A 22096-nucleotide genomic window follows, 5' to 3' on the forward strand; every position below is an offset into this window, starting at 1 on the left:
ACCTGGAGAGAGGTTTAGTCAGTTTTAAAAAATGATATCATATTATTCATAAATCTTTGCATATTTCTTTCTCTAATCTACACTATCTAGGAGATAACCCACCAAGACAAGTAATATAGCCCTAATTTAAACCTTAAACTATCTGGAATTTATTTTTCAATATGATGTAAAATGTACATCCAACTCTATTTTTTCCCAGTGAATTTTAAAGAGTGTACATATCTTATCTTAAATATTTCACACTGAATTGAAATAATAAATATGTCATGCATTGTTACGATTTTGTTTCTCTGTTTTATTCTACTATCTGATATTTGTAAGGAAATTATACCATCCTGTTCACATTTTTCATATGGTTCTCTTGGAATTTTTACATGCACGTTTAAATTTTCAGGTTTATTTCAACAAATTCAACAAATGGAATTATATTACATTTATAAATTTATTTTAGTACAATTAATATTTTTCTTATTTTGAATTTTTAGTCAAGAGAAATGAAAAATACTATGTTTTCCTGTTGGCAAAGATCACATTTTAAAATATTTAAAAGGGATTATTGCTTTCTTCATATAAGGATTATGCCTTTTTAAAAGGTTATTACTATGTAATATACACACAAAATTGTTGCCTCAATTTTCAGTGGAACTTTTCCTCTCATTTATATTTCTAGGTGCTTATTGCTACAATGGACAGTAATGGAGCCACACAGTAACCCTTTTTTAATTACAGTATTTTTAAGGTTGTATTTTTGAGCTTTTAAGGTAGGCAGTCATATGATCAGCAGAGAAAGACAGTTTTATCTTATCTAATATTTGTTCCAGTAATTTCTTTTCTTGTACCATTTGCTAGAACTTCCCCCCAAAATAAAAATAACAATAATGCTAAAGGACATGATTACTTTAATTGAATTATTTTAGTGTTTCTCTGTTGAAAACAATATTCTGTTCAGTTTTGTTAGTCTATTACATTTCAATAATTTGGCATCTGTTCTTATTTTCTAAGAGCACTTAACAGAATTGATAATTGAATTTTATTAATATTTTCTATCTTCAACTGATATAATCACAGGTTATGCCGGCTTTCAATAATTAATCAGGAAATTTCCATCTCTTTATGTCGCTTCTATAACTTAAAAAAATTAAAATATGTTCTGAAAAGGGTAGATCAAAGTCAACCGTGAACATGTTTGTTATGGTTTTTAATGCTAATCCCTTATCCATATTTTCTATGATGGTTTAAGTTTTATTAGTTTATATTTAGATAAATCATTTCTTTAGATTTTCAAATATTTTTTGGTTACAACTGCACATAGTTTTTCCTTATAATTCCTGGATTTCCTTTTATTTTAGCTTACCTCTACTTTCTCTTTTCTATTTTATATATGTTTCATCATCTTTTACTATTAGTAGGCTCATGAGAGCTTTCCCTATTTTAGTAATTGATTTGAAGGACATATCTGCAGTAGTTATGTTTTCTTTTCGCTACTTTTTAATTTTCTATTTCAAGCTGTAGGACCTTCAGCAAAGCATTCAGCAGCTGAGCCCCTGTCTCTTTATATTTAAATGGAAATAATAACGTTGAAAGAAAGAAATGAAAAAGCTGGAAAATACCTCTATAATATAAGATGCCAAATAAGAACTCAGCGTTAGTTATTCCTCTCCCCTACTCTTGTCATAAATATAAGAGGTGCAATACAAATTAGGGAATATGCTGTGTCATCAGAATTATCTCTGTGTGTGAACTGAGGGAGTTGCTGTAATTGTAAGTACATGAGGCTTCTAATCCCTCTTCTATCTTTGTTTCTGTCCCTCGGTTTGACTCTGTGTTTACTTAACTATTCCTCCTTTGAGGCAGTCTGTGTCTTGCTTTCAGCGGTCATCCATCGCATGTGTATGTGCGTGCACATGTGCACACTTAGCATAATGTGGCATCTATTTGGCCATGAGCGGTAATCAATATTATCACGAGAGTCGCCTTCTTTTCTGTTTTGTATAAAGTAAGAATTGTTCCTGACCTCCTACGGTGGAGCCAGGGATGGATTTGAGACTTAGCTACAAGAAGGTATCAGACTTCTGTGGCATAAGCCAGAAGTAAGGGTGTTAGGAGCCAGAACCTACAGAAAAGGCATAAAGGAAAAAAGCAAGAATAAGAAAGAAGACACTCATCAGCATCCAAACAAGGGAACTAAAGCAAGGAAAAAAATACATATTCTGCCCAGCATCTGCTGCCCAGAGTGCCTGTGATTAGGCAAGAATAATGAGACTTTTAAAGAAAATGTTTGTGCTAAAATACCATTTGACTTTGTAGGACATAATAGCAAAGTAAAATTTACAGCGCTGAACGTGTCTCAGAACTGTGAATATAAATATTGACCAAGATGGCTTAACATTCCCCTCAGCTTGACTAAACTTTAGACAAGTTTCTTCCTGACTTCAGGCCCCTGACCCGCCTTTTCGTGGAGCATTTAGTTTGGAAAACTTGCAACTATAAATTCTCTCATGGGTCTTTTAAGATACAAATCTTCTCCCAGGTTCTTGCCTGTTTTATTACCCAGGAACATCTTTCTTCATGAAGGACCCTGAAGTCATCCCTTTAAAACATAATCATCAGGGAAGATAGCTACCCTGTCTCCCAGGCTTTGTGGGAGGGTAGGAGCCAAACCCCTAGACACAGCAAAACCAGTTTAAAAAATGACCTAATCACATTGACCAACCTTCTCCTTAATGTCCTCCAGTACTTTCTGACTAGCTCATCTCAGTGCTTAAAATGTCTCCCACCCTTCCCTGCAACAGAGTTGAGTTCAATCTCTCTCCTCTACTGCAATAGTCTTAAACAAAGTTTGGTTTTTTTGGGGGGGGGGGGGGCTGGCATGATTTTTTCTTTGACATAGTGAATTAGTTTTATATACCACCATCTCTAAAGGAACAAAATTTGATAGAAAAAAATAGATGCAAAACTCATAATTATAAAACAAACAAATGTAATTGTAGTGATATATACAGTGTATCACAGGATCACAGGAAGAGAACACCAGTAATTGATATGAACAAAGAATAAAAGCTTTCCGGAGGTGAAATGGAAGTCAAGTTTTAAAAGGTGAATATTAGAAACAAATAGATCAGTAGATCTACTCCAGCAGAGAAAAAAGCCTAAGCAAAGACCTATGGGTGTTACATACAGTCAAGAAAACAGAAGTTCATACTTATTTCAGGTTAATAGGCTAGATTAAAACTGATGCTAAAAGGGTTGCAGGGACATACACAGGTGATGTGGAGAATACATTAGAAGAGGAAGCACTGGAGACAAGGGAACTAATCAAAAATTCTCAAGGAATAACATAAGCCTGAATTAGAGAAACGCCAGTTTGGATGGAAATTTGTGGATAGATTCAAATAATACAGTCAAGGTAGAATCAATGCACGGTGTTAATTTAATGAATTTGGTCGGCAACAAGATAGAAGACGGAGACAAGGATATTTCATTCTCCTTTTCAGGCTCTTTTATTACATGACAGGTGAATGGTCATGTTTAAAAAGCTCTGACATAGCCCTCTTTGTTTCCCGTGTGCCCTCTCAACATTTCCATGGTCTTAAATATCATTTATATGAATTAAGAAGCATGAAAGCTGAAATAAATGTGAAAAAAAATTGTCACCGAGAACAATTTTTAGATTAATAAGTGTCCAGATGAAGAATGATAAGCATTAGAATTATGACAGTGGAGTCTAGATTAAATGAGCACATAAATCTAAAAGCTGTTTGAAGAATAAAAATTGATAACATTTGGTGTTGAAGAAAGACTAAAACAATTACATTTATCAAATATCTACATTTGCCAGGCTCATCTTAAGTACATACTATCATAACCAAAATCAGGGTAGTTATTATTATGGTGATATTAAAAGCTTGGTAATTTGAGGGCCAATGATTCACACACTTGAATATGAATACCCAGCTGTCCACATACTAGCTGTGAAACTTTGGGTAAGCCACTTAATCTCTTTCATGCCAAAGGCTTTTTCCTCTACTCTAAATTATATAATTTCCTTTTTCTATATCTCTAGAACTTCCTTTTCTGTTAATATGAGCCCTGGGCATAAAAAAAAAAAAAGAAGACGTGCACTTAGAAAATTTGACCTGGCAGCTTAAGTAATTTGCCCAAGGTCATTTAGTGAATCAGTGGTAGATATAAGGGTAAGAAGCTATAATTCCTACTCCAATTTCCTGCCTGAACCATTAGATAGCTCCATCTGTTTTGATTCCATCATTAATATGAAGTCATATTTCTGTCTCTTAATAGAAATGAACTGATCTACTGGCTAAAAGTGCAGTGTGAAAAAGAATTTCCATAGCTTTAAATGTATTATTATGCCTCACAAGTACAACTTTGAAGGTGGTCCTGTTATATATTTAATTAACCTTAAAAAGGCTTTATATACCTGTCTTTAATTATACCTATAATAAAAGAAAAAATGTTCTCATTAACGTGAGTATCAAATGAACCTTTTTATGCTAAACATTTAGTTAGGCATTTGATATTTTGCTAATAAGTCATGGCAACATTTTGAAATGATAAAACGTTCATTAAAGCCTGCTTAAGATAAAAGTAACACACTACATTAATTTGATCCGATTAATGTTAGCACAATGCACAATGATACATTGATAATGACTGGCCACTTTTCTTATGTGTTAACCAGTATAGTCTTATACAGTAAATGAAACAGATAGCTCCTGTAATGCCACGGTTCATTATTAATTCAACTAATTAAATGTGTGTTACACAAACCATTAATAACTTGATAATTCACCTCTCTTGGATGTTATCAAATACTTAAAATAAAAGATAAATTTACATGTTTAAATGTTTCCTGTCTGTGATACCTATTTTCTACGACTAGGCAAAAAGAATTTTTCTGTTTTGTCTAGTGTGTTGGAATAGGATGTTTCTAAGATATTTGCAAATTTTTAAATATTATATGACATTTTTGCATTATTGACATTTGAAACTTCAATCTTATTTATATAAGACTAGTGTCAGACTTTTTTGACAATACTGGTCAAATCTTATCTTTCAGTTTTGTGTGATGTATTTAGGTCATCAAAACCAATTTGAGTTCTATTTCTCCAAATTGTTTATATGCACTGATAACGTATTCCCACAAATTCCAAATCATTACTTTATCTGCCAGTAAATGCTATAAAAGTACCACTAGTATATGCATGAAAACTTTCAAAAAACACAAAATATAAGGATTTTCATATTTTCCAACAATGGACTTCAAAAATAAGCCAATGGAATCTTGTCCAATTTAAAGTTCAACTTACTTTAATTCAACAAATATTTACTGAGTTACTTGCACTGTTCCAGTTTTTAGGTTCCAGTTCCAGGCACTGTTCTAGGTTTTAGGTGTTAATCAAGTAAGAAAACAGTAAAGATCTCATTCTCATCCAACTTAAAAACTTCGGGGTAAAGTAGGCTACAAACAACAAAGATTATAAACCCAAATGTCTTTTCACTGATAGAATGAACAAATAAATTGTCATATGTTATACAATGAAAATTGTACAGCAGTGAAAAGTAAAACACTACAGATGGATGAAGCATCATGGGCGAGTTTCCTAAAAATACTATGGAGTGAAAGAAGGTGTACACACACACACACACACACACACACACACACACACACACACATACACACTAGTGCATATAAAATTCAAAACTCACACAAGTTAATTCAAGTATGAGAAGTCAGGGTAGTAATAACTTTTAAAAAAAGAAGAAGCCAGATCCTTTACTAGAAACATTTACTATCAAGAAAAATAAAAGGCCCCAAAATTATGCATTAGCTTGATCATACCAATCCAGAATTCTCTCCTGATCCCCAAAACTTACTTTCCCAATCTCAAGGAAAAGAAGATATATTTATGAGAGTGTGGTCTAACTCTACATTAAAAAAAGCTGAGAAAAAAGAAAGAAACATTATTGTAAATATTGCACAAAGAACCAAATCATTCAGCTCTTGTCCCAGCACCGTACCTTACATGCTTTGAGATTTGGGGTTAATCTATCAGTGACTTTGAGCCTCACTTCTTCAACTGAAAAATGGAACCAATGCTTCCTGTTCTTTTTAGTTTGTGGGTGTAGCTCATATAATTTACTCTCAAGCCAAAAACACAGTTAAATAAAATACTCTTTTCCTGTAACTTAAATTCTGACTCAAGTCATCATACAACTGTTGGCTGCTAAGTATAAACTTAATATTAGATAATGAATAGTTTTCTTAGTCTTTTATAATTTTCTCACTTCCTGCTTCCTTGTCTACCTCCTATGTTACATGGTCTTACCTAAGATTGGTGAAATAAAAATCCACATTTTAAGACAAGACAGAAAAAAGTTAAACATAAAACTTTTTCATTGCCCTTTGGACTCCTCTCTCTGCTATACCGTGCATTGTGCACCTTCATTAAGTGTTAACCAGACCTCCCCAAAGGCAGAGATACCTGCTCAACCATAAAGATCAACTTCTCTTCTTCTGACGCCAGCCATGTAGTTTCTCAGAAAACAACATTCCTTTCACAATCCTGTAAGGGGTCATGATGACCCACCATCTGCCTTGTACATGCAGACATCTTCAGTGAACTTTATATACAATTCCAATATATCACTTCCATTAAAGACAGTGATTGGTGCAGAATAGACTGGTCAAACTGGGGAGGTACTGGGCTGCACATAATGGAAGTTTTAGCTTAAATACTTATGACCTTATTAATATTTCTAGCTATATTACTTGTATTCTGCCTATTTTACAAGATTATTGTTTATTGCATTACCAAATGTGTAACTGAGCCTCAGATAAAATTAATGACAATTAGATGACTTGAAACAATTGATCAAAAATATGATTCTATAAGATTAATCACTGTAATAGTGTAACTCTAGATGGGGGGAAGAAGCAACAAGAGGGAACCAGTTTCTGGACCATAACAGACTAGTTAGACAGGTGGTCCAGAGGCCTTCAGTTACTGTTAACAAGACCTAATCCAGTAATAGCACATTGATTGGCCTATCAACAAAATGCTCACCTGACCTGGGAATGAGAATTCCTGGCACCGCAGGATTAATTGGTCATGAAATGCCTCCCAAACCTTGGTCAAAATTAAGGCCAAAAGGGAAGGAATTGCCCACCATCCAGTTCTAGAAGAATCGAGTCATTAGCCACTGCAGTCACTGACCTAAAACACACCCTCAGAAGAATTCAAGGTGAGGATCTGGTTGAGGCACTCTGTGCTCTGGGAAAACTGGCAGAACAGGCCCTCAGATAGTTAGATATTTTCAAAAGAAAATTTTATGAACCCAGTTTCTTGCACCTTCCCCTACTTAAAAAAGCACTAAAACCATAATTAGATGTCTGCTCGTCTTGACTAGAAGCAATCATATACTGAGCTGTGTGTTCAATTGCAGGCATCCCCTTCACTAACATCACATCTATACTCGCCTCCCCCTTTACCTCTTCAGAGCAGTTCCCAGAGCTCTCTGAGGGACTGTCTCCTGGTTTATAATCTTCACTCAAATACAATTTTCCATTTCTTTCTTAGATTCACTATTGATTAAATTTTTTGTTGGCAGAATATACAAACCTTTGGATATGTGCAGTCATTATCTGTCCAGTGGTCTTACATTTTAAGATGTCTCTGTTTCCTCCATGAGCTTTCATTCCCAGCATCTGTTCCCTCTGGCATCTAATAAGATACCCATAGCCAGAGCATCACATACACTGTGACTTTATACCGGATCCTCTGGCTCTCTCCTGGAACGTTTAGGCTTCTCTGTAAGGTGACTGCATGTTCTGTTTTCCCTGGACTGGATGGTTACTGGTGGATTAATAATCATCCACCCTTTTATTCTAAGAATTTTCTCAGTTTGAATAATAAATGTTATCTTCTCATTTGAATATTCTCCCTAATTTGAGCCATAGGGATTGGAAAGTTTTTCAGGTCCTCTCTGCCTGAATCTTTCCTGACACTGTGTCATCAATCCTGCCTTCACAGGATGTTGCCATAAGAGATGTTTCTACAAGACTCCCCATTTCTCAGGGTGTCAATGTCAACTGAGACCCAGGGCTCTAGCAACCTTTTATTCAAGCCAAAGCCTATCTGGGGTTTTACTGTTTCTGACTGCCTGAAGAGGGAGTGTCTGATAGGCACGGCCCAATTTCTCAATTTATGTCAGCCAATAACTAATTGCTTTCCCTTATCTTTCTAGTTTTTGCTTGGTAAGGAAATGGAGAGATTGGCTTTTGCAAAAAAAAAAAATTTAGTAGCTGAAGCCCTAGGCTTTGATTCCTTTGGGGGTTTGCTTTTGATATGTAAAAAACAGGCTTTCTAAATTCCAAAACATTTTCTGTCTCAAAAAGATTTGCCCTTGCACATCAAAACTCTGCTTTTCAAGGCTATTCAGATACTTAGAAGTGTGTAATTTGACTCAGTTCTTTGCACTCTGTTACAGAAATCCCCACATGAGGCAATAGCCCCAGACAACTTAGCCAAAGCAACAGATTAAAAGAACCACATCATCTCCGTTGGTGTGTGTGGATCTGTGTATGTGTTCATGTATGTGTGCATTTTTTTCTTTTTCTAACATATCAGATAGAGATCAAGTGAAATATTGTATGTGAAAAGGTCGTCTTCATAAAACTGGTCATGAAGTGATCAAACGACAGATCCAGAGCCATCATTATTGATGAAGGGTTATTTAATTTATTAGAAAGGACATGCTGTGGAGCTAGGGAAGAACAGGGTAATTATTTTCAGCTCTTAAGCTGAATAAAAACTTGCTCCCAGCCCAAAGGATTAAAATTTGTTCACACACTCATAACAGCAGAAGGCAGGTTGTGGATGTAAGAACGCAGCCGGCAGATAAAATTCCATCAATCACAGTAATTCAGAATGTTCAGGTTAGAGACAGAGGCTAAGAGACGCAACTTCACCATTAAATAGTAAAACAGGAAGCCAGCATTTTGCATACTATATTGGAAGGAAGCAAAACTGCCCGGAGAAGACAATTGAAAAAGATGAGGTGTTTCAAAGACTGTGCTTTGACCCAGTGTCTAAGCAGAGACTGAGACCCCTGAGGCAGACATTCAGCCTAGAGAGCAAAGCACAAGAACTTTACTTGAATCTTCACAAAAGGATCCTATCAACCTTGAAAAAGAAGCATCAAGAACAAATTAAAAAATAAATTATTCAGATAGTTACACCAAAACATTAGGGAGGAAAATTAGAGCATGTCCTACTGCATGTCTTTTTTTATTAAAACAATATATATGTATTTGGCAATGTGTGTTTCTCATTTCAAATAGTGCAGTAATTTCAATAAACTATTTTGCAGTTTTCATAAAAATTTACAACTTTCAGCTAATATTGTACATAGTTACTTGGGTGAAGGGATTCTGTCTAGCTCTAATAATAAAGATTTTTTTCACCTAACATAGGCTAAATCCATTAATTAGCAATTGTTACCTAAAGTAAATTTTATCCTTTCTGTGCTATACTCTAATAAATACAAAGTACTAAGTGAATTAAAGAAATAATAATACAATAGCATAAAATGATAATCACATTAAAAGATCTCAGCATGGCCCGTTTAACGTAACAAATTTTACTTCGAATCCCCCCTTCACAGAGTCCCTTTCAGAACTCTCAGATGGCACAAACCTTGTTAGAGCAAAATCCATGAAACGCATGACAGCGGGGCATTCTTCTTCCTTCCATCCAGAGCCCCTGCATCTTGAGTATCCTTCTGAGATGAAACTCTAACAGACTACCCTTCTTCTTGAACCCTTGACCTCATATCCTTTAAGTGGATAAGGTATTAGTGTATCAATATTTTATTGAAATCCTATAATAAGCAACATACGCATTACATTTCTAGGATAAGGAAGGGGACCGTTTTAGTAACAGGAATTAGCACGGTATTGAGTAGGAGGACATTTGACTCCATGGGTCATTCTTCATAAGTCAAAATTCATTTAGTAATAGTAAAGCAGAAGAATGTGGGTAAGGGATCAATAAATAATGTACTCTCTTCAAGCTATAGGAGACACAAATAGGATTAAATCAATCACAATGAAGTTTATGTTTATAATATATTCTAATTTATTTTTAAAAAGCAATACCTGAAATGTCAATGGTGAGTCGGGAGGCAGGGGAGCTCAGGAGGTGATGTGACTTCACTGGGGATGACTTTGCATATCTCTGACTGCAATGGCAGAGATGGTGTTAATTTTAAAACTAGGGGCTTTGCAATGGTTCAATAACTCTGTAGGCATCATCCGGGAATACTACCCTCCTTGTCCTTGACAGCAAGTATTATTCAGTTTTCAGGAAAAAGCTCAAGTCCTAGTTCCTTCAAGACATTTGATTTGTTTTGTCTCTTCTGACCTCTAGTGATCACTTTGTTCTTTAAGCTCCTACATTTCAGGACCACACCATTTGCTCTGTGATTTTACATTGTGAATTTTTGGCCTTAATAGCATAATGTAAGTTTGCAGTTTCATCTGCATAACCATAAGAATTTTGAACTCAGTGAATATGTCTTACATTTCCTTTTATTCTACAAAATACCCTAAACAGTGAGGGTTGCACAGAAATTGCATAAAAATATATATAACAGAAATGGTTGGACTGTACTAAACGAGCAATGTATGACTAGAAGTTAGAAGAATATTGGGTTATAAGGCATGGTTTCTCAGATTTCCCAGGCAATATTTTTGACCTCTCTAGCAGAACAAGTGTCTCCTTAATTAGGATTAATATACAAAATAGCATTAGATCAACCTTGTCAATAATGTCATTTCTTTGATGACACAGCTCAAACACAGCTCACTGTAAGAACTCTCCTGAAGTATATTAACTCGGGAAACTTGCAGTGTCGTAAGTAGCATTATGAGGGGCAACCACCCATGGAGCGCCAGGCTGTGTGCTAGGTGTGAGGCATTCCAAACGGTATCCAAAAAGGGCACCACGCCTTACGCCTTACATGCCTTATGATTCTTGACAGTTTGCTACGGAACAGACATAATAAATACTGGCTATGAGTGAAATGCATATACGTTAAGTGAAAGAAGTATCAGTGGACCTTTTTCATATTTTTGATCCAAGAACATCTCTATCAGAAAGCAGTATTTAAGCCCTGGATTGAAGAAACAGATGGAGCTAGGGAAAAAAAAAAGAAAAGAAAAGAAAAAGAAACTGCAAAGATAGGGAAGGATTACGTATGTTTTAGAGTAAATAAAAGGTGGACTGAAGCTTAGTGCAAAGGAGGAGGGTATGAGAGAAGGTTGACATATTATCTATTCCTCATTCATATTGTTCCTTGAAAGATCACATGTTTCAGGCACACTGCTTGTTATTGGGAAGACAACAGTGACACTTGTCAAGTATTACCTACTAGGTTTTTGTTCGAGTTTATACTCCAGTAGTAGAGACATATGTCAACCAAGTGATCGACTGAAGAGTGATCGAGTTGGATTCTTTTCAAAATTGAAGCTGAGTTAACTGCAAAGATAAATAGTATGACTCATTTTAAGTATAGGACAAGGAATATGTCTACATTGGTAATTTGCAATGATGCAACAAAGGAACAGTCTTAAATTGGGAGGTCAGTAAACGTTTCCCTGAGAGAAATTCTTAAACTGAGGTTGAAATTAAAAATGGGAGCTAGTATGAAAATGGGGATTTAAAGGAAAGAGCATGTGGAAGAATGTGGGAGGGAGCATATTTCTAAGAAATCAATATTAGCTCAGTGTAGCTGGGGTACAGGGAACAAGATGGAGAACGCCTCAGGAGCCATATGCAGTATCTTCTAGACCACGTGAAAGATTTATGTATGTAGAAGATATATGTGTGTGTATATATATATATAGTATATATATGAAATTTATATATACTTTGTCTCTTTGGATTACAAGGAAGCCATTGAAGTATTTTAAGCAGGAGCAATGACATGATCAAATTTGCATTTTGAAAAGATCATTAGAACTTTCTATGACAAGCAGATAGGAAAAAATGCTCTGAGGGAATCTGTCCTTTACCACTAGATTGGTACAAAAGGTCAAGAGGGAAAAAATGTGACCAAAATAACATATTTTATATAAAATCGGCCTCAGCTAAAGAAAGATCTGAGGGAGATTAGTTTTAGAAGTGAGGTGCGTCTCAGAGAGGAGGCTGTTATTGGCTTCCCCTGTCCTAGGAGTTCAATGAACAAGGGACCAGGGACTGCTTTTAAAATTCTGGACTAGAATGGGAACTCAGTCATCTTTAAAAATGGGGATAAGTTTAAGGCAACTGCACAAGGGTACTTGTTTACCACTGCACATAGGAAAAAACAGAACATTTCCCAGCATCAGTGAAATTCAAGCAACATTGGCAGCTTAAGAAAATGACTCACTCCCTCTTGACCAGTCCCAGGGGAGAAACAGAAATTCACCTAGGCTTGGGGGAAAACCAAATAAAAGCAAATATGCATGCTTCTTGAAACAAGATGAGAGAGAAGAGCTGGTCTGAAAGAGCCTGAGATTTCAGTGTCCTGAGGTCCCAATAAGTGGAGGATGAGATAAGGACTGTCCCCATGTTCCGTCATGAGACGACCAAAAGGGTTAAGAGAAAACTGATGCCTTGAAATAATTTGTGAATTGGGGTTGCAGCATGTGTGCACCGATGGCTGAAAGCCACAGCGGGATTCCCGATAACCCAGTGCTCCGTGCATGAAATGCAGGATCTTGCTGATGCCACGGATGTCTTCTCTGAGGAGACTTTGTCTAGAGAATGACCACAGACCAGACGCTTCCCCTGATGATATGATGTTGGTGCTCCCAGAACGTAACAGCCATTCTCTGAGAAAGAATCCTCTGAGCAAGGAAATCCTGAATGGAGTAAAATAAATTTAGAAGTTTCTATTTTTTTTCACAACTGGAAACATGGTTGAAATATCGTAACTCTAGTCTGTAACTGTGTCAGCCTAATGGGATGGATAGCATTTCCATATTAACAAACATTTTCCCAGTGATTTCCTATCACCGGTAACCTCTCACCTTTCAGGCAGCAGTGAGGACTTTCTTCAAAACTTTATTTATCTCCCCAACTTCCTCACCCAGCTCTGTCCAGAAGGATGACCTCCAGATACCACATGTACTGCTTCCTGTGCCCTCTGGTTTCCTGTTGCTCTCCTCAAAGGGGCCTTGTAGGAGAAAGGCAGAGGGAAAAGGTGTGCGAGATCAGAGTATTTTTCCTGAGCTCTTGATGATGGCACTCCTGAAGAATAATAATTTGGAGTGGATTTATTTTGAGAACTAATTATCTACAGAGCAGAAGGTAGGCAGGAACCCCCCGAGGTAGTACGGTAACCTTAGCTTAGCTGCAGCTTTGCAGGTAAGCAGTTAGGACACCAAGTGAAAAGCACGGAGGCTGGGTGCACTTCCTGGGAATCGGAAGGAGAGTGTGGGGGCAGTTTATGACCTTGACAGAAGCAGTGACTTGGGTCACAGCTAGCTCCAGGCAACCCTGCAGGAAAAGAGCTAAGAGGTAAGCAAGGAAGCAAAGGACGAGATCTACCACAAACCGCCTTCAGAGGAGGGTTGCTAGAGCCTGTAAGCCGAGAATCTTAACTTTTAGGTCTCTAAATTGGAGTTTTTGAAGCTCTGTGCAGAAACAACAATTTGAGAGAAAACAAAATCTGGCTTAATCTGGCTTTGAATGCCAAAATGACATGTATGCCATAAACAATACATTTGGGAAGAATGCTTGACAATATGAGATAATTTTCACATTCTAGACTTGATAAAGCATCTACATGCTAGCAATGACAAACAGGACTTGACACCATTATGACAGGTTCTGTGCCTCACGCAGCTCAACGACCATCGCACAGGAATACTGGAGCACCTTTTTCATCTGTGGGATCCATGAGTGTCCGCCACTAACGCTGCCCTTTGGAACTGGAACTCTGGGAGGAGGGTGGCTGTCGCCATAGGTGTGGCCTGTACCCTCACTGTGTGGGGGAAGGAGAACAGAGGGAGATGCATCTGAAATTGGCCAGGGAGGGCATGCTGACAGCCTGAGGCCCCCGAGGCCTGACAACAACATAGAGGAACAGTAGAAATATTTCATGCTCCCAAAAAGGTGAGGCAAAGTAGCCAGAGGAGAAAACTACCAGCCTAAAAGGGGTCTCATAATGATGGTAAGGTCATCGTAGCTTAAGATACTAGAGTGGACCACATGAACAAAAGGCCGGATGAAGATGCAATGACCTCAGTGACACATCTCCACCCCCACCTGCACTCCCACCCCAGTGGAGAAATGTTAAACAGCTAAGGGGAAGAAATTATGAAGTCCAGAAGTCATGATGAGTGATTGTATATAGTAGGAGATATTTGTGCAGGAGAGTTTAAGAAACACCCAAGTCTCAGAATTTAAAATCAATTTGGCGAGTAAAAGAGAGGGAAGGAAGAAATATAGAATTTGACCAAGTTCCAACTATAATGAATAAGATCATTCAAAGTACTGAATGAGCCTTACCTGAAAATGACTAAATTAAAGGCTTCTGCGTTGACACTTACTTTGATTTTTCACCCCCTCCCCTCAAAATACACTGTGGGAAACATACTTATAGGAAAATGAATAAAGCTGTGGTTTTATACACCTTTGTTTGTGGCTAGTAAAATACTTCACTGGCATTTGGATTTGAAGGCATTCATGGATGGACCGTGGGCTTTGTGGCAGATTGGTTTCCCTGGAAAACAGACTTTGAGATAAATTTGTGCACAGGGATTTTATTAGGGGTTTGCTTTGTGCTCAGCATCCATGGAAAAGAAGAGGAAGTAGGACTGAACAGTGGAGGCTAAGCTCTCCCCTTCCTGGCCTCTGACCATTCAAAGAGCCATTCATCACCACCCACGAATCCATACCTTGGGGCACTTCTCTTTCCATATAATGTGGATGATGAAATGTACCACCCAAAGCTCTGCCCATTAGGAGAATTCTTCCTTGCCACTGTCTTTGCAGGTTACTTCTAAGTGGGGCTGTAATGTAATCGACCACCCATTTTCAGCTGACCCATCTGTAAACCAGTCTCAGACATTTTCTTCCACTGCCATTGTTATAAGATATTCCCCATGTAGACATTGGTATCAGCTAAAGAAGAGGCTCTTGTACACCAGTGGTGGGTGATGTGAGATTCTGGGCCAAGTACTTATGTAGCTGACTTATGCCACCCGAACCTGCTCATGCTTCATCCTATATGTTCAAATTCCAGGTTACTAGATAGACTGGTCCTACCCAAGTTTTTGGGCAAATCCTGCTCATAGAAGCCATTTTGACTGCATTATCCCTTTAGATCTCATTAGTAGTCACTCCCCAGAACTTAGGAGGGTTTTTTTGTTTGTTTGTTTGTTTTTGGTTTTTTGTTTTTTTAAGGTATATAACATTGCACTGTAGATGACATAGACTGGCTTCAGAAATCTAGGAGTCTGTTTTAGATTTTTTTATAGGACTTGTAGGAAAATCCACAGGGTCTTTGAATACCTTCTAATACCACAAGGTCTTCTGGGCAAAATGCTGCTTGTGGTTCAGTATGAACATATTACAGAGTTTTTCCTTCTGTGATCCCCACTGACAGCCTTTTGTCTCACCTAGATAAAGGTCCAAACAGTATTCCCGGGTGTGGCATATGCTGGCCAGAACCCAAAGAGGCCTACCAGGCATTGTGCTTTCTTCTTTGTGGCTGGAAGTACCAGATACAATAAAGACCCCTTTATTTTGGAGCAGACATCCTCACATGCCTCAGAATTATTTTAATATGTTGCAGACCTCTGCATTTTCATGGGGTTTATCGCTGTCTTTCTGTAGCACACATTCCTAGCAAAGACTCCAATATACGTTTCATTTCTAGTTTATCCAGTCTAACAGCATGATGTCATTAGTGAGATGTTCTTTGAGATGTTCAACAGGTCCAGGTCTGCTCAAAATATATTAAGACAGAGAGCAGGAGAGTTAAGAGTCTTGGAGAAAGACTGTAACTGTATACTGTTGTCTAGTTCAAGTAAATCTGAGCTGTATCTGAAAATTATACTTTCAACTTATCAGTGGTCACATAATACGTACTCAAAGACATTTTGATCAGTTTTAGCAAAGATTATTTATCTGGCACAGAAGCTCCATCTAGGGTTACAATTTCATTGATTTTACGATAGTTCACTATAATACTCTAGGATCTACATGGTTTTTGCATACACCATCATCTGTTTTTTGTATGAATCAAACTGGTACATTAAATAGATATATGATACAGATTATTACCTCTGTGTTCTTTAGGTCTCTAAGTTTGGAACTAATTTTTGTCATTATAACCAATGATTTTATTTTGGTTTACCATCTTGGCTGGTGGGAGTGTGGGGAGACAATTTCAGAGCCTTTTGATTGGCCTTCTCCAATACCTTTCAATGTCTTTTATCTCACAGAACAAGAAATCAACATGCTGTTTATGCCAACAATTCCCAAGTATGTGTTTCCCATTATATAGTCAAAGGCTGTGCAAATAGTCTCTATTTATTACTTGCCTTATTATGTCACCCTTTAGATAGGAAACCATGGTGACATTAGTATTAGAGGATCAATCTGAAGGAAGACTCTATGGCCAGGAGTCCTTGAAATGTTTAGGGTGTCTCCTTTCCCCATCATACGAGTATTCAATTGTATGGTTACAAGTCCTTTGGAGGAAGCTTGAAGAAATAATTACCACGGTCACTTCCCAGGGTGGTACAGAGTGTTCCTTCCCAGAAACTTGGCCTTTCCTTCAATCAGTGTAATCTGGATCTGAAAACTTTCTCAAGACCAAAAACTGGGCTAAGGATAGTGACTTATGAAGGAAACTGTCTTCATCTCATCCTTTTTATTTACTTTGAATTATAAATTAAGTGAGGCTTGTGTAGGCTGCTAGTCTATTTTGACCCTAGAAATGCCATGTTCTACTAATCATCTTAACTCTCTGTCAGTCAGTCCTCCTTGGCATCTGTCTGATCTTGCCACTATCTATGGAAATTGTGTGCTCCTGTCTTTCAACAGTTAAGTGCTGACACCCAGCCAGTGTGGTTCTGGAATCCGCTTATCCCCATTAGTATCAGTGAGCCCTGTCTTGTAAAGACGTCCCTTCACTGCCAGCCCAGGCCCAGAAGGAAGCGACATGAGCTTCTAAGTGATTCTCACTAGCAGATTCCTAGTTGGTTTGGTAATTTGTGTATCCTCTGTGTCCTCCTTGGAACATAGCCCTCTGGTTGGTTTTTCCAGCTGTATAAATATCCATCCTAGCATGACTACATCTTTAAGTCTTTTAATCCTTTTATATCTGTCTGTCATACAGTCTGTCATTTTTCTCTTACTTGGTGTGAACCTCTGTTTTCCATGTTTCTAAGAATCATTCTAGAAATTTGTTTACATCAATCTGTGAGATAATATAAAATTGTATATTTGGTGCAGAGTCAGAGGGTCAAAAAGTCAAGTAGAAAGTGCATATTCAAATCACTACTAAAAAAAACCACTTTTTTTTTAAAGGTATAAGATTTGAAATTTGACTCATGGACAATAAATTCAAACCTTCCAAAAAAGTTGCTTGCAGAATTAATTGTTGATAGCTGACAGAAATAATCTTGTCTGCTGACGTACAAGAAAGAGGCAGGTATGCGAGTTGGTAAATACAGTTGATGGATAAAGAGACAGCAAATTATGTAACTGATGGAGCCAGTATATCAATTCTGAGATAAGCCTTGTCTTTGTTTTCTTTCTTCTCTCCTTCCTTCCTCATTCTCCCTTCTTCTTTTTCTTCCCTTTCTTTCTTTCTTTCCTTTCTTTCTCTCTCTTTTTCTATCTTTCCTTCCTTCCTTCTCTCTTTCATCTATTTTTTGGTATATATATTTTTATTGAAGTATAGTCAGTTTACAATGTTGTGTCAATTTCTGGTGTACAGCATAATGCTTCAGTCATCTATTGTTTTTAACATATAACAGAAAGTCTATGAAGTGCCAGTGAATACTGGTGATGTGGAAGTACAAATCTTCAGTATTTTGAAGTTCTGAGTCAAGAACTTGAAGGATCCATGCAGTGTTATTGGGCAAGTTTTAACTTAGAAATAGGAAGGTGATTATAAGAAATATGCAGCCTGCTAAGTGGTAGGTAACAAAAATTTGAATTTTGTATTTCACACAGTAATTTGTAGTGTTGAAATGATAAAGTTCAAGGACATTTTATGGAGTTAGGAAAAGAGCAGAGTTAATAGGAACTTCAGAGCTATATCTATAATTATAATAATATTAGCTAACATTATATTAGCACTTACTGATAGTCAATTTGCTAAAACTTTAAATATATGATTCATTTGACATATATCTTGCCACAAAATGCAGATACTATTAAAAAAAACAAGTTTTATTGAAAAATAGTGGAATCATGGAGGGGATTTCTAAGTTGACAAAGGACATTGTATAATTGGCAGATCAGATTCAAATACAAGCATAACTGACTTAAAAGCAAGGATTCTTAACCAACAGTTCTCCACATACATGCCATGGCATAGTTGCAAAATGCAGGACTTTCACAAAATCTTTTTTCTGAACAACACAAGGTATATATTATTATACAAATATCTGTCAGATGGATTTTTGAACTGAGCAAGTTGTACAATGCTGGATAGAATGAAGTATAATACGCAGTAAGATTTAAAATAAGCGGCAAAACACCAAGTTCATGAAAAAAATCATCTACTTATGGAGACTAAAATTTGCTGTATGAATACGTCATACATTAAAGTCAGAGAAATAAACACTGAAACGCATGTAGCAAGAATGAATAATATATAATAGTGGCTGCACACATACACACACAAGAACATGGTGAGATTTTTGCTACACTGTAGGAATGTTATGTTATAATCATTACTGACCTAACTAGTGATTCCTTCTAGTATATTGCCAGAAATCATAATATTGAAAATGTACCATGACCTAAAAAGATCTAGAAAACATCCAGATAGTTTTGCCAATATTCTAATTTTCCAAATCTGATCCAGAGAATTTTAGGGAAATTATAGGGAAGACAAGAAAAGTTCAAGGAAAAAAGAAATCTACAAAATCACACAAAGTAAGAACAATATTCAATTCAATACACAAAAATTCTATAGAGTGGTTACTCAATGATTTTTAGGTGAAAAATACTTAAAAGCTACTCACAAATGATATTAAGTTCTCGGTATACTACCTTAGAGTATAATGACTAAAAATGTAAATCTGAAATCAATAAATATATAAAATTTTAGGGAAATCACTGAGATTTGCAGAGATGAATTTCGTCATGAGAACATGGCAAAGGAATCATGTGGTTTGTTTAAGAAACACACACGCACATAAGACAATAGAGAAGCAGGATTCTTGAAATGTCTGAAATATGGACAAAGAAAACCATCCACAGATATAATATGGTTGTATGGTGAAAATTATTTAGGTAAAAATGAAAAAGAAGAGATAAATGGAATTGGAAAAGATACCTCTGGATTTAGTTCTCAGCTCAACTTTTATAACTCAGTAACTAATCGTTTTTGTTGTAGCCAAACATTGCCCTAAGAAGCATGGTCACCTCTTAAAATGAAGAAGTGATTCTGTTTGTGTTGCTGTTATTGTTGTTAAAAAGATGTAATTCTAACTCTGCTGCCAGTCTGGAACCATAAAAACTTTGAGAGAAAGATAAAATATTTCTACACAAGTAAAAATATTTGATGATAGGAAGTTAGGCATCATCAAGCATTATCTTACATACTTGTTTACCTTAAAATTTGACTGGCAAAACAAAATAGTCAGTGATAAGAAATTAGACTCTTTATATCAACTAAATTCACAGATAATTGTAATTTATCTTTTTAAGCAACAAAACATTGACTTTTATTCATTTATCTGCTTTTTTCACTTAAATATATTCATACACATCTTTGACATTTTCACTAAACTGTGATTTTATTTAACATTTTTGTGCATTCAGTCTTAAATTGAATATTAACACACTGTTGATAAGTATTGTTGAGACTACAAGTTGCTTTCTGATTAAGGAGTTATTGCAAGTATAGGTATGGCCTCATTTTTGAAGAACTTCTTAAAAAGTATTTTTGAAAGATGACTATTTTACATGAAGAATTTTAAATTATTTTCTAATTATAATCATTTAGTTACTTTTTAAATTTATAATTCAATTATAAAATACATACATAAATAATTTCAGGGTGTTTAACTTGATCTTCAGCATGCACCAAAAAAAGATTTATTCAACATTCAAGCAATCTACTTGTTTTGTTCCACATATTATTGTAAGTCTGTGAAGATATATATTTAGAATCTATATCTATATATATATAAAATCATAGATATATATATGTTTAGTCCCTTCTTTCATGCAGCTACATTCTAGTGAGGGAAGGCAGACAATGGACAAGCAAATGAAGACAACATGCAGTGGGTGATAAAACTATGGAAACATAATGAAGGAAGGAAATAGGGAAAGAGAATATGAGTCACGGGTGACATTTCTATGAGGGCATTTTGAGTAGAGACTTTCAGAAAGAGGGGAAAATCTTGCACACATATTTGGTAAAATATTCTAGGTAGAGGGAAGGGTAAAAGAAAAGACCTAGATGTAGTCATGTCCTGGGATTTATCTCAGAAAAATATGGAGGCCAGTATAGTGGGAGTGAAGTTTAAAATTAATAGTATAAATGACTCAAATATATATATATGCCACATGAATATTAAATATAAATATAATATATGTTTAACATTCAAGCTTACTTTGGCAAATAGTCATATGGCGAAGATGATTAACTAGTAGACTTGAAGGAAGTTATAAAATTATAATACATGAAATTAAAACTCCAGATAGATACTTTCAGCCTTAAAAAAATAAATATGGAGAACTATTTTTATGATTCCAAGAATTCAGACCAACAGCAAAAATGGAATTGAGCCACAATGACCAGTATTAAAATGTCCTTCACTTTTGTATCCTTGGTGTGTCTCACATGGACTGTTCTTCTCCTAGTGGGGATTGGAAATATTTTCTTTTCCTTTGAGATAGAGCAACTCATGACATACGGATTTCAGAAACTATTTCACAGAGTCATTCAGTTACATTTATTTCAAATACCACTGCCTCACGAGTAATAAATATGCAGCTGCCTGTAGACACAATGAAGTATTTAATCTTCAGCAAAAGGTTGTTGAGTTGTTAAACATGAAAGCCACAGAACGTATTTCTCTGCTCTGAAGAAAATAAAATTTTATTCTGGATATTTGTATCCAAAAATGAGTAAGGATATTAAGGCTAAATGTGGACATAGGGAGATTAAATGGATTTATTGTATCCTGTGATTTTTTTTAGGTTGACCCTGTGAAAGGTAATTCAATATCTTTCAGAAAGGAAATTGGTTGGAAGAAATACAGAGCCATGTAACTTTACAAATGCTAATATTCAAATGAATCTTAAGATTAGAGGTTAAAAGTGGGATAAAATACAAGTAATAAGAATATTAGGTGAACAGATAGTGCTTTTCACTGCATTCCCTTCTGTCCTGCTCAAAAGATAGACCAAGTCAATAAAAGTCTAAAAGAAAAATTACCTAAGGTTGAGTTTCATATGTGAAACACAACATATTTCTTTAAAAGCCTGTATTCAAACCTTATCCTCAAGAGAGTATTACATATTTAAGATTTCTTATAGGAATTTAAAAAAATTTTTTTTTTATTTTTATTGACCTAGAAAAATCACTATAGTGATGATGAACAATTAAGGTAAATTTTCTTCTTTCTTTTTGTTTTGCTTTGTACTTTTTAAATCTCCAACTCATCTCAGTGACAAAGTCCACCAGAAAAATAAATTATAGGATGCATATTAGAGAATGTCTGCCTGATCAATGACTAAAGAAAATCTTCTTGAAAGAGAAACTGGCTCTGAGAAATATATTACTATAATTGTTTAACCATCCATTACGAGAAATAAGTCATTACTAG

Source organism: Camelus bactrianus, chromosome 2 (genome assembly GCF_048773025.1).
Source record: "Camelus bactrianus isolate YW-2024 breed Bactrian camel chromosome 2, ASM4877302v1, whole genome shotgun sequence".
NCBI classification, from domain to species: domain Eukaryota; kingdom Metazoa; phylum Chordata; class Mammalia; order Artiodactyla; family Camelidae; genus Camelus; species Camelus bactrianus.